Genomic DNA, 14,093 nt, shown 5'->3' with positions numbered 1-14,093 from the left:
AAGGCCAAATACAAAATACATAATAGTATTTTGGCCAAGAAGCCTTCTTTCTTTTATCAAGCAATGATTATGTGCTAAGCAGATCTTATCTGCAATATTTCTCTGAAATAAGTATAATGATTCCCATTTTACAGTTAAGATATCAGCCTCAAGAGAGTGAGAAATGTGCCCACAGTCAAAGCCAAAGCTTTTGAGTGGGAAAGGCAGGATTCAGACCTAGGTCAGTAGATGCTGAAGTCTGTGGGCTCCCCACGAAGTCCCCATGCCAGGCCTGGCTACTAGATTTTTTCAAAGTCTGAGTGGAACACAAGCTTTCACAGGGGGTTAGTTGTAGAGGCATCACTTAGTCAAGAGAGTAAGTGAGTTAACACTTTGGACTTCAAACCAGTTCTGTAATAAAGTAGCCATAACAGCCATGTGGCCTTGGCCCAATCACCTGATTTCTCAGGGCCTCAATTTTTTTTTCATTATACAGTGAAAAAGTGAGTCTGGATAATAGATGAGACCCTCTAGCTCCTATGGCTAGGAGGTTTTCCATCTCTTCCATAGAGAGGCTAGCCCAGACTGATCGGACCCAACTGAGAGTTTCTAGGAAAGAGGTTCAGACTGGTTCAAAGTCAACCTTCCTCCAATCCACCAAAATCAGGACTTCAAAAGTATTGATTTAGCTGTTGGAGGCTCAGTCTTGTGGATGACAGGGCAGTTAAAGGGCAACTGTAAACGACCCTTGGACGCGCTTAACAACCATCTATGCCACAACATCCAACCAGAACAGTGAAGATACACCAAGCCAGTCTCTCTTGACCATGGGAAACTTCACCACTGCTTCCCTTGCTTTGAGAAAGGAGAGCTTGTCCATCCACCCCTTTCCCCTCCTTCCAGATCCTCTGATGCGGCAGAAAAGCCACATACGGTTGTTGTACATAAGAGAAGGGGCCAGGGACACCTGGGTAGCTCAGCAGTTGAGCATCTGCTTTCAGTTCAGGTCGGGACCCTGGGGCCGTGGGGATTGAGTCCCCCATCCGGCTTCCTGCAGGGAGCCTGCTTCTCCCTCTGCCTATGTCTCTGCCTCTCTTTCTGTGTCTCTCATGAATAAATAAATAAAAATCTTAAAAAAAAAAAAAAGAGAGAGAGAGAGAGAGAGAGGAAAGGAGAGGTGAGGAGAAGAAGAGAGGAGGAGAGGAGAGGAGAGGAGAGGAGAGGAGAGGAGAGGAGAGGAGAGGAGAGGAGAGGAGAGGAGAGGAGAGGAGAGGGTCATCCCTGCTAGCTGAGAATGTGCCTTTTCTGAAAGTCAGTCCTGGGGGATCAAATGTCATTGAGGATGTTGACTGACCTTCCACACCAACCCCTCAAATCAGCTAACAACCGCAGTGGGCAGGCCCTAACAGAGGGAAAGACAAGACTGCTGCAGGAATCTGCGGGGTGGCAGCTGCCTCTCAGTCACAAGGCTGCTGAATAGGGAAGGGAAGGGAATCTGGCCCAGGGCAGATTTACACGCAGCTCTGCTGCCCGCACTGCTGCGAAGGCAAAGCCCCACCTCCTCCCCGCCCCCGCGCCCAGCAGCGCTCCCAGGGATTGAGGCTGCAGGAGCCTGACACCGAGAGCCTGCAGTCACTGGGAGCCGCTCCAGGACACAGCCTGTGCGAGGGAAAAGGTTTGAACAAGAAGAGTAAAGGGAAGCCAGAGTCCTTGGTTTGTGTCAGGAGAGTTTGAGCCAATAGTGGGTTGCTGGGTGGAGGACCCTGGAGGAGCGTGTGCGGTTACCTGGTTATGTTCCTCTCTCCCTGCTCCACCTTGCTGAGCTCCAATCAGCCAGATGTCCAGAGTGGGGACTCACCACTGCAAGGGCCGCCAGTCCTCAGAACAGCCTCACAGGAAGGACTCAGGTGGGCTTTAAGGCTGTGGGGGTGCAGGTGGGGGGGCCAATGGAAGGGTGGGTAGGTGTAAAGGAGAGAAATTTGGGGTGTGAGTGTGAGAATTCAGGATGGGAGGTGACAGCTGGGGAGAAGGGAATGTATCCCCAGGCAGCTGCTGGTGGATGGGGCTTCCCTGCTCCTGCCATGCACTGTGCTTTCTGCAGAGGGCCAGCAGTGAAGGGCCAGAATGGAGGCTGAGGTCAGGGTGCTGTGGGTGACTGGCACCGTCCAGGTCTCCAGGCTTCTGTCTCTCAGAGCCATTATCTAACTGTTCAGCAGGGAGGGGAGGAAATCATAACTACACATTTCACAAGGAGGCTCTCTAGGAAGGAAGAGCGGCTGCAAAGAAAGGATGTGGGTGAGAATGAACAGAAAGAGCCTCCCCAGCATCCATACTACAAGGCAGCTGATGGAAGCTAAGATGACTTGATCCTAGAAGATCTTAAGGGAAGGGGAGGCTGCCCCCTCCCAGAGGGCCTGGCAGGACTGGCCTGGGCTGGGCAGATGCTGCTGAATGAGGGAGAAGCTGTGCAACCTTGGGCAACTTAGTCAACGTCTCTGGACCAGGATCAATCATAAAAATGCCTGTTCTCCTGTCCTTAGTGGATTGTTGTGATGTTCAATGGTGGAAAAGGTTTGTAAAATGTGAAGTGCACTTAAATGTAAAGGCATAAAATTATTCTTGCCAGAATTTCTTAGACTAGTGGTTCCCAACTCCAGCTGCACATGAAAGTCTCTTGAGAAGCTTTTTTTAAAATGCTGCACCAGGACTCCATCCCAGATAAATTATTCAAGTTGGAGATGGAGAGGGAACAAGACAGCAGAGGGAGAAGGAAGTGGTATTTTTTTAAAAAGTGTCTCCATGGTTCTGAAGCCCTATGAAGGCTGAGACCCACTGCCTAAGATTTCACAAACCTCCTGAAGGTAACTGTTTGGAGCACATGTCACAGCTTCTCCCAGATTTACTAAGTCAGAAGCCCAAGGAGCCCCACAATCTCACTATTGAGCAAGCAGTAAGAGCAGCATGGACATGTTGTCGCAGTGATGAGTCTGTCAATGACCTCTTTCCCCACAGGATGGATGATCATACCCAGCAATGCTCTTGACAATGTGGGCGTAGTTGCTTGGGAAGGGGAGGTGCCCTTCAGATAATAAGTGCAGACATGTGCTTTTGGGATGGGGTTATGCCAGACAGCACATCCAATCCCAGCCCTGCTGCGCGGAGGTGACAGTCCAATTATCAAATGACAAATTCCCCAGCCAAGGAGCCTGAGAACCTTAAGATAAAAGGGAAACCATGATGTTATCTATAGCTAATAGCAGAGATGGCCCGTATCTTATTGTTTTGCCAATAGATTGCTTGGGCTTTCTTGTTTCACACTCTCTCTGCGTGTTCCATCCCATTCCAAAGATTCTATAAGCACACACACATATGTGCCCATTCACACCCACTCACATGTGAGACCCCAACCTCATCAGGCACTCAAATGGGAAGATGAAGAGGATTCAAGGAGCCGGTGAACTCCTACCAGGCAGCCATGTTACCTGGGCACATGGCTAGTGTAGGATAGGATAATGCAGCTAACATTGGGAGGAAAGGTAGCCTAGGGGTCACTGGGTTTAGTGGGCCCTATGATCACAGCAGTTCAGAGCAAGGACTGTGAGCCAGACCACCTGGGTCGAATCCTACCTCCACCCTGACAGACTGTGCCACTTTGGACAAGCTACTTCTATGACAGGGAGATACCTACAGGGCCACTGGGGAGATTAAATGACTTGGGATTGGGACATGTAAAACTCCTAGAAACAGGCCCAGGACAGGGTATGCTGGGGAAGTGTTTGCTGCCATTATTGTGGTTTCTGCTGTGCTTTATGATAGGTGAGGAAGTTGGAGTCTAGAACATAAGTTGTTCCATTTGTTCATCCTTCTTGACTTTTGCAAGAATAAAGCCTAAGAAAATATTCTTAAATGTGGACAGATATCTTTACTAAAAATAGTCACTGTAGCATCATTTAGAAGAACAGAAACCTGAATGTCCAACAGTAGGGGGTAGGTTAGCAAATAATGATGTATCTAATAATGATTATGTAATAATTGCATGAGGATATTAAAGATATATGAAGTTTTTATAAATGAAATACAATATGATCTCTATACAGATACAAATACAGATACAGATACAGAGACAGAGACATAACTAGTCTAGAAGAAAAACCCAAAACAGGCCAACACTGAATGTCTCTGGCTATGGGATGATGGGGTCTTTTATTTTCTTCCTTACATTTTTCTGAGTTGTACAATTTTCCATAATGAGCAGAAAAGTCAGATAATAAAGTGTTTCAAGCAATTTGTTCAAGGTCAAATAGTGCATTAGGAGCCCACATAAGCTTTCCTTCCCTGTCCAGGGTTCTGCTGCTTCATCAGGCACACTAGCAATAGGGAGGGAAGCCAAATGGAATAAGGCTAATGATCAGACACCAAAAAGCACCAAGACCAGTGGAGCCATGCAGGACTAGGATCCGGCACAACCATGTAGGACTGGGATCCAGCACAGGGGGATCCCTGGTCTGGACTTGTAGCTCTACCTCTCAAGGCTGAGCTTGAAGGGCAGAGCTGGATACTTTCTATCCAACCAAGACCTTTCTAACCAGAGTCATTGCATAGCACACTGGGGCTGGCATACAATCCAACATCTGCCCTTGAGGTCACTATCACCTCCCCAGAAGTGGAAAAAGTCAGCTTCTACTTGATCCGAGGATACCAATGAATTGTACCACCTTTTCTTTCCTCTGTCTACATGCTCCCTCTGCAAATGGGGAGCCAGAGACTCAGAGAATACTAGTTAGCACCCTTGCTGGTCTGCATTCCCCTGCTCCTCCTTAATATAGAAGTGCCTTTCCATGCCCAACATTTTTCCAATCATAATGCCAAGGTACTTGACACAGCCAAAACTGAGAAATGTTTATTTTGCAACTGTGAAATAAAGAAGATCTGGAAGCACTTAATAACTAAGACCTCATCTAAGAAAAATAGGAAGGCAGGAAGAAAGGAAGGAGGGAAGGAGGAAAAGCAAGAGAAAAGCTGAGGGAAGAGATTTATCCCCCTTGGTTTTACATAAAAATGATTATATCCCTTTCAAAATTTTGCTATAACCTGCTCAATATATTTGTAAGTGGTAAGCTCTGATCTTTGTCTGTAAAATAAAGAAACTGGAGTGGGTAAGCCCTGAAATTCAATGATTCTATATAAAGTTGAAATTTAGTAACTCTGGCTCTCTTTACAAAAGATCATTTGGGTGGCAAAAGCCAAGCAATAATGTTTGCCAAGTTATCGAGGGAACCAGCTGTACATTCAATGAATAAGCTAAGCATCCACAGAATTTTCAAGCAAAAACTCAAAAATCGCCTAATCCAACCATCTCACGTTACAGATGGAGACCCTGGGACAAAGAATAATATCAATAGCTACCATCTGCTGAGTGCCAGTTGGGCGACTTGCTCAGGGTCACACAGCAGGTCAGTGACAGACCCAGAATTAGGTATGATGCCCACCTTTTCCACAGTTCACTTGTCCAAACTTTTAGTTGATTTGAAGATGAAAGGACTGGCTATCAGGAACTCCTCACAGACCAAGATGTCCAGAAAAGGAACAACAGGTACAAAGGCAATAAGAGGTCAAGAGCAACTACATCCTCTCTCTTTTTACCTGTAAACACAGAAAGTAAATGATGCAAGAGAGAATGTAGTCCTGGACTGGAAGGGGTGGAGGAGTAGACAATGAGCATCAGGCCTTTCCTGGGTGAGCAGAGTAGAAGCAGAAAGAGCTGCCCAGAGGACTTAAGTCCCAGCATGGGAGGAACCAGATCCAACTGGGAGGTACCATCATCTGAAGCACCATGGGAGGATATCTTGAAAACAATATTTAGGAGCATGGAAAATAAGACTAACAAGCCTGGTTACTTATAGCTCACTGCTAGTTTTCTTTAAGTCTTGTTCAGATTGTGAATAAGATTTTAAAATATGATATTTAGTAAAGGGACTTGAATATTTTCATTAAAAGGTCTAGTTGAGTTAGGCATCTGACTCTAGATCTCGACTCAGGTCTTGATCTCAGGGTCATGAGTTCAAGCCCCATGTTGGGCTCCATGCTGGGTATGGAGCCTACTTTAAAAAAAAAAAAAAGATCTAGTTTAGTTAGAAAACTAAATAGAGACACATATGATTGTCTTTGACTTTGTTAATGAGATGTGTAGAACTCGGGCTGTTATGCCACAAGGCAATGCCATCAAGAGGCTATCAGTCTGGAGAAGTGCATCTCAAGTGTGGACATTTGCAGCAAAAGGAATAGATACTCTAGATTGAACCAATAAGACCCAGTTTTACAGTTATTTTTCTCAAAGACTTCTATTTCAGAAGGGTTGGAATGTCAGGGAGGCAGAGGCTATCTTATTTCACATTATTCAGAGCCCTATCAGAACAGTGATTCTGAATGGCTCTGCACAACTCAACAGAAGTGTGGAGAACTCTCAGAAGGTTGATAAGAGGCCGCAAAATGGTCTATTGGAGAAAACCATTGAGGGCTAAGATTCCGTGGACTCAAATTCACCATAAGAAGTTTCAGATGACTTTGAGTTTCTCAAAATTTATTCCTTGGGTTATAGTTTTTGTGGGATGTGACTAGACGTGCCCCCCCAATAATTTGGACCACATGGGTTTAAGAAGTGTAATACATTATTTGCTGCATGACTTCTCTAGACCTTTAATCTTATGTTCCCATGCATTGTATATATCTCAGAAGCAGAAACGTAGTGGCTGGGAACATCTCCATGGAAATGTTGTGTTGGACTAGGACCCTGCAGATCATATTTGAGGAGCTCTGGCATAAGGAGTTATTCTAGGTAATATGGTCAGATGAATATCCATCTCAGTTGGTACAAAATAGGAGGAAATGTATAACTGAGGTAGGAGAAAAACATCCCTACAACAAGAGTTATGAAGCTCCAACACGAATAGCGTGGAGTCTGAGTTTTGGAATTTCTCTCCCTCCCATCCCCTGGTTATGAGGATATTTCAGAACAGGCCTGGGATAATGAGGGACTTTTCCCGATGCAGGGCAGAGTAATGGATTCTTTGTCTTTTGGAGGCCAGTGGCCTGCCAATTTTTGTATGTCATTTTGTCTTATTCTCTCCTTACTTACCCATCATTGAGTTCGGCCGACTCCCTTGCAAATTAAATACATTTCTGAAATGTATATAAAGAAATACACTCATGTAAATTGAGTCCTATTTTCCACTGGCTTGTGTTATAATTCGACACTGTGAAGAATGTTGACCCCAAATGCATTGCGAAGGCATGTTTCTGAGTCTGTTCGGCACTCAAGGAGACTTACTGTGTGGGTCCTCATGCAGTGTCCTCATAGCTCCTTCTCTCACTCAAGGCAAGCCCAGGAGTCAGGCAAGTAAACGGCTGGCTGTGCACACTCAGTCGTTTGATGTCCCAGGTAATTCCTAAGTGTGTTGGAAATTCTCACTGATTCCCAGGATTTTTTTTGTGTGTGTGCTTATGTTTTTTCTAAATGGATTATGGAAACTGCTGGATATTCCCTTCTGCTGCCTTGTTTTAGCAGGGAGGCATTTTTTCATCTTAGAGGGTATTAAGCCCCTTTCTATGAGTCACCTATGTTACAACCAAGTATCAGATAATTACATAACTGAACCAAGACCAGTGTTAGGTCAGGAATCCAGATCTACAAAGGGAGAGAAACTACTGCACATATATTTCCTAAAGGCCTTGATTTACATGAGCTTTGAATGGTTCTAATTGTTTCTAGAGGCTGGGCACTTTTGAGAGGCCCTGCCTATGCCTAAGTGTCCTTCTAGAGTGGGCCGAAAAGAAAGAGACCATGGAAAAAACAACTTTTTTTTTTTTAATTGAATGCTTACTCTGTGCTGGGATCTGCATTGCTACCTATTTAGCATTATCTCCTTTAACCCCACTGGCCACCATGAGGGTGTTCTATCGATGGCCTGATTTTACAGAGGAGAGAGCCACGGCTCAGAGATGTTCCCCGTGTTCAAGGCCACACAGTTACACAGACAGGCTAGCAGCGCCGGGCACTGACTCCGAGGTTGGCTGACATCACCCCTTCCCATACAGTTAACAGAGAGACAGGAGGGCCTTAGGATCGCGACCTCATTTCTCATATCCTGCCTCACCTGACTCGGCTATAAGTGTGGAAGATACCATGCTGCACACTTGGAAATTCATCATCTAGACAGTCAGAATGCAGCAAGAAAAAGAGGCAATTGCAATCGAGTTTGTTAGAGTTCCCACTTCTGAACATACATTTTGAAAAATACCCCCTAATTCCTCCAGTGAATAAAAAGCCTCTTTCTCAAATCTGACCCATAATCCCACAACCCTGTCCATAGTTCCTTTCCCTTCCACTGGACAAAGGAATTATGCTGTATGAAGTATGCCATAAACTAATTTAAGTTCATCTTTTTATAGACCATACATTTTCCTTTAAGCTTAGTTATTATATTCTGTGATTTCATTTAAATGAGAAAGGGCCCCTACCTATTAAAATCACCTCTGATAGGAAAGTGATTATATTACTTTTATACACACACACACACACACACACACACACACACACACATCAAAAACAACTTTTCAGAACTACATTTATGGGAAAAAGTGAGGCAGACAGGCATTAAAATGGAAGACTCATGACAGATTCCCTTTAACTCTACCTGATTTGCTCCTAGAAAGGTCAAGTATGAGGGTCAGGGGTGATGGGCAGGGGAAGAATCATAGACTCCTTCTAAATTTGGGTTTTCGGAAGTGAAAGCTGTCCTCAGTAAGGAATGACCAATATGAAATCTGCTCCTCTCTTAAGACCCTAAGGATTTAGAGCTGCCTCTAGCCCAAATTCTGGCCCCAAAATATTTTGATGAGATAACAGGTAAAGCAAGGAAAGCCCTTGCTTTCCTTAAAAAGGAAAAGCCCTTATCTAAAGCCCTTATCTCTCTCCCAACTCAATTATATTGGACACAGTTCCAACTCTACAGCCAGTAATTCCATAAACAGGAGAGCCTACAAAGAAGAATCTAGGAAGGGAGGGAAGAAAGCACGTGGGAATGACCACGGGCTTCACAGTGTTGCAAGGATGCAGAGCCCATGGCTGATGGCCAACCATTACCCGGGAAAGCCATGAAATCCCACTGAAGAGCCCCAACTCAAAACCCTCAGTCCCAGCCAGCACGAACAGAGTGATGTCTCATCATCTGACATCATAGAAGTAGGCAGCTGGCCTCAAATCAGAAATACCCAAACACTGAGGTTGCCTTTTTTTGCATTTTAATAATTTTTAGATGGAAACCCTCAATTGCATCACACATTTCCTTGCCTACTTAATTGGACAGAGAATATAACTTAGCATGTTCTTGATTCCTACAAGGTCCCTTCTCTCCAAGCAGCCACCCAATTCTGTCTCTCGCCTGGAGTTGTGACTGCCTCCTCCACAGGCTGCCAGCCTTGCTTCTGCTTTCACCCTCTTCCTAACAACCACACCTACCCCCATCTCATCTAACCATCCACTGCAACTCAGTTCAATGAGATCATACAAGGAAGGCTTTGAGAGGGGCCACATGCAATGTGTCCATGGGGTCACCAGATGAAGTGGGCTGGGCTTAGTGCCTTTGGCAGAAATGCACACATTGGAAATGTTTCCCACCTAGAAGGAAAACAGTGCTGTGATGGCTCCAGTCTCAATGGAAAGTTGAAATGCAGGATCAAGGCCAGATCTCTCATTTTTCAAAAGCAAAAAAGTCAAGGTCTATATGGGAAATCTCCCAATATTTCTTGTATCTTTTAGCAGTTTTATTGAAATGAAATGTTCATATCCAGTATTTCTTAACACCGCATCCTATTTGACCCACAGGTACCTGATTCAGGACCTATTATCAGGAAAGCCTGCAAAGTCTTGGCTTAGGCACTCTGAGATTGCTATTTGGAATTCTGCAGGGATATTAAACCATCTGCCAGAGGATTGCAGGTACAGAAAAAAAAATAAGCAAATAAAACAAGAACCAAACACACCTCCAGGGGAACAGAGGATAATGACCAGGCATGGAGTGTGGCTGGGCGTGGGTAAGTGAGAACGTGGGCTCCCCACGGACACACATGTGTGCTGCTCCTGGGTAAATGTGACCCCTCCCCTGAAGCACAGAGAGCAGTCCTACGGGAGACACGAACTCTTTTCCCCATCATGCCAGCTTTCTCTCTCTTTTCAGCAACGTCAAATTGCCTTAAAGCAGCTGGAGAGTGCCTGTCTGATTTATGGCTCAGCCACCATGGCTTCTGGAAACTTTGTTCTTCTGACATGAGTCCTGTGATTTATAAAAGGAATCTGTAACCAACAGTGACTTCTCTTTCTCTCCCAGGACAACAGAGTACAGAGAAGAATCTAGAAGCTGATTTCTGCTTCCCAGGGCGTCAGAAATTGGCACTCTTGGGTAAGATGCATCCCTTCTTTCTTTCTGCATCCCTTCTTTCCTTTTTAAAATACAGAAGTCTCAAATAACCTCCTGCTTTTCTGACTTCCAATTCGTGACAGTTTCCTGCAGCCCAGTCACTAAATTTAACAGAAGTATAGCCCTAAAAGGTTATAGAACCTCTTACTTGGTAAGATGAAAAGCTCAGGCCTTGGCTGCCCAGGCCAGAGCCTGTACATGAGCCTATCTTTGCCCAGTGTGAAAATACCTTTGGTACTCACTAGAGTCACAAGTTTTAGTCATTCCTTGCCAATCCAGCAGCTGGTTATCTGATGAAGAATTTCTCTAGTGATGCCTGCTACCCTCTGTACCTTGGAAAGTCAGGGAAGAGGGAAATGAAATTACAAAGTACTTGATTCCACTTCCTACGGACAGCTGTGCTAATGAGTTTGGCTGGATAGGAAATGAATAAAATTGGTTAAGTTTAATCCTTGGGTTTCTGTTTTCCATTAAAAAAATATATATATATCAGTGGTAGAGTTAGAATTCGCTCTGAATTACCTGTGACCATGGGCTGAGCTTTCCACTTGTCTGCATCAGTGTCCTCCTTCATAAAGAAGAGCATTCAGGGCCCCTCCCAGCCCCTGTGACCCTCAGTAATGTCCTTCCCAATGATCTGCTGCTCCTGGGAAGGATTTTCTACCTTGGTTGAAAAAATATTACCAGTATATCCATTCTATTCTTACAAGATGCATTCAGATTACATTTCTATATGTTAAATCACATCTTAAGTGCCACTATTTAAACAGATTCTGCTGTGAATCCTTCAGGCAAAGAGCATTCTGGATAAAATAGCTAGCTACCATGAGTCTATTTTTTATATCATATTTCATTTAAATGTTTGTTTCAGAGAACAGAACTGAAGTCAGCAGGGATCCTGCCTTTTTTTGAGAGTACAGGTGGTTCCAGCCCCACTCCACAGTGGTTGTTCAATATCACTGAGGCTACCTCAGCCCTGCTCTGCTGGGAGTTTATTTCCTGCTACCCTCTTTAACGTGCCCCTCATTTGAGCCTCCCAACAACTGTGTGAGGCAAGTGGAATTAGCTCCCTTATTTTGCAGATGACAAAACTGGAGAGGCTAAATGAGGTGCAGCTAATAATGGTAATTCAGATGCAAGTTCTCTACCTCCAAAGGCAAGCAAGCCAAGAAATCAGAATGGGGAGGCCGTCCCGTTGGCCTGCCCTGGGCCAGGTCCTCTGGGCAAGCTGGAGTGGCTATGGGAATGAGTGTAGGGTGACTAGAACATTCCTGCCTGATTTGGGACCTTCAGGAGAGCTGCAGTGGAAGCAAATGGGAAACCACAAGAGTAGGAGGGGCTAGCTTCTTCCACCTCCAGGGACTCCTATCTCCTCCCCTTGAAAGGAGGAAAGGAAAGCTGAACACACCCTAGGAATGTTACAGGGTGTCACCACCTGCAAAGTGGGGGGAGTGGGTCATGAAGATGGCCGGGGATCAGTGGGGGATGCTGAGGACAAGGACCAGGGGAGGTGGGATTTTGAAGAACACTGGAACAGTATAAGAAAACTGTGCTGGGGTCTGACTTATGTGTTCTATCCTTAGGGCTATCTGTGGGACCCTGCATCTGTCCTAAGGAGGAAGATTGGAGGAAGTATGTGAGGAAGGCCCTAGTAGAGTGCCATCCCCTGGGAATGTTAAAATGTGGAGGGAAGATAACAGTGATGGTAGTAAAGACCGGTGTACAGAAAGGTGTACAGGTTTCCCTTGCTATCTGAAAGTTCACTGAGGGCATGGCCCCTTGTGGCTCGATTCCACAATTCCAAGATCATGACCTGAGCCAATATCAAGAGTTGGGTGCTCCACAGACTGAGCCATCCAAGTGCCCCCCTCCACTGTTTTTTAAATACCACTTTGCTTTTACTGAAGACCTGTGTTAGTACCTGATCTCACTAACTCAAAGAAATCCGAAGAGGATTTTCGCCTTTATGAAATGGTAATTTCTTTCTTGCTCTACTTCATTTGGCTTATGAAAGGTTTCACAGGAATGTCCTACTTTTTATAACTGGGGAAACCTGCATATATATGTGTATATACAGTATATATTTATATATATAAATCTGTGTGTATATTCTGTATATATACATAGCTATGTGAGATTATGGCTATGTGACATACATAACTGAACGAGAAATATATACATATATATATATATATATATGTATATATATATATAGGGGCTGGGGACACCTGCTGGTTTTCCTTCAAAGAGACAAACTGGCATGTAAATAAAAGCCTGTATACACATTTAGGAGACACAAATTCATTCTCTCTTCTTGTGTAGTATTAATCAGACGCTCACTGAGTTCTGTGAATATGTCTTCCCTGAGAATGATGGATCACACATTAGTTGTGTGCCCTTGAACATGCCCTCTGAGCCTCAACCATCTCATCTGCCAAAGGAAAACAATGCCTAGCCCGCCTACTTCATTTGGCTTTTGTAAAACAATAGTAATAACAGCCAATCTTTGTGTTTTTTTAACAGCCAGTCTTTGTATAGTGCTTATATATTGTTACATATTATACCACCTACATATTATTACATATTACATAACCACTGTACATATATTAGCTCATGTAGTCCTCAAAACAGCTCCACGAGATTGGCATTATTATCATCCTCCCTTTACAGAAAGGGAAACTGAGGCACAGAGCAGTTTCAGAACTTGCTCCAGGTCATCTAGCAGGCAAGGGGCAGAGGTAGGATTTGAACCCAGAAAACTTAACTCCATAGTCCATTCTCCTAACCTTTTTTTGTTATATGACATGATGTTTGAAACCATTGGAGGCATTTATAATGGTTTTGAAATGAATGGTGCCATCCTCATTCTTGGGGGACCCAAGACCACTCCCATTGGGGAGGACCACTCCCATTGGGGAGGACCAAAACAGAGGAAGGATTCACCAGGCAAAGATGATGCCCCAGCCTTAGAGCTGTGGACCCCGCCCGCCAGGTGCTGAGCCTCTTGGAAGAGAGGGAAAGAATGGCTTCTTCTCTTCCTGGCCCCTCCCAGGCTCAGGCCTATCTTCCTATGTTCTTTTTTCAAAGCAAAGTGTCTTTGCTGCCAAGAGCTGGTTTGTCTGTCTCCTGGAGACAGAGGTTGTCAAGCCCTGAGAGAACAGCAAGCATGTCAAAAATAGCAGCGCCAGCAGACTGCGTGGCTGCGATTTCCTTTTGAAATGTTGGTTTTTGTGCTCACCAAAGAGCGGAGGTCTGTCTGTGCTCCCTGCAGTCTGCAGCGGAGACTGCTTACGGATCCAGGATGTTTTCCAGGGGCAGGCAAAGAGTGTCTGCTGAGGCCCATGGCAGACTAAGGGAAAAGCCTCTTCATAGTAACGACAATGAGGTCAGAGATGTTTTTTATTTTATTTATTTTTTTTAATTGTTGTAAACCCCACCCAGGCTAGGCCTTAAGTAGGTTAAGTGATAGCCAAGATGAGACCAGTATTAATGATACTTGCAGCCCATTTTGCTCTGTTGTTCTGGGAATGAGGGAGTCAGCGCCCTGTGTGTCTTTTAGTAGTGGTTGCTAATAGATTTTCATCCTCTCTTTAGGGTATCAACAGGATGAGAATGAAGAAGGGACAGAGAGGCAGGCTG

General features: G+C 44.8%; 1 protein-coding gene across 3 annotated transcripts in view; it reads right to left on the bottom strand.

Moving 5' to 3' along the window:
- Window positions 1-14,093, bottom strand: part of KCNA6 (potassium voltage-gated channel subfamily A member 6) — a 42,946-nt gene that overhangs the window by 21,475 nt on the left and 7,378 nt on the right. Inside the window, exon 2 of one of the 3 annotated variants that reach the window (XM_041736789.1) lies at window positions 1,765-1,899. The exons of the other annotated variants lie outside the window; for them this stretch is intronic. The gene's annotated coding sequence lies outside the window, so the exon portion shown is untranslated. The remainder of the gene's footprint in view (window positions 1-1,764; window positions 1,900-14,093) is intronic. 3 annotated transcript variants of the gene reach the window in all.

The sequence above is a fragment of the Vulpes lagopus genome, chromosome 21, assembly GCF_018345385.1.
Source record: "Vulpes lagopus strain Blue_001 chromosome 21, ASM1834538v1, whole genome shotgun sequence".
Classification (NCBI taxonomy): Eukaryota; Metazoa; Chordata; class Mammalia; order Carnivora; family Canidae; genus Vulpes; species Vulpes lagopus.
The sequence above is the reverse complement of the archived record's forward strand: the minus strand, read 5'-3'. Positions and strand labels throughout refer to the sequence as shown.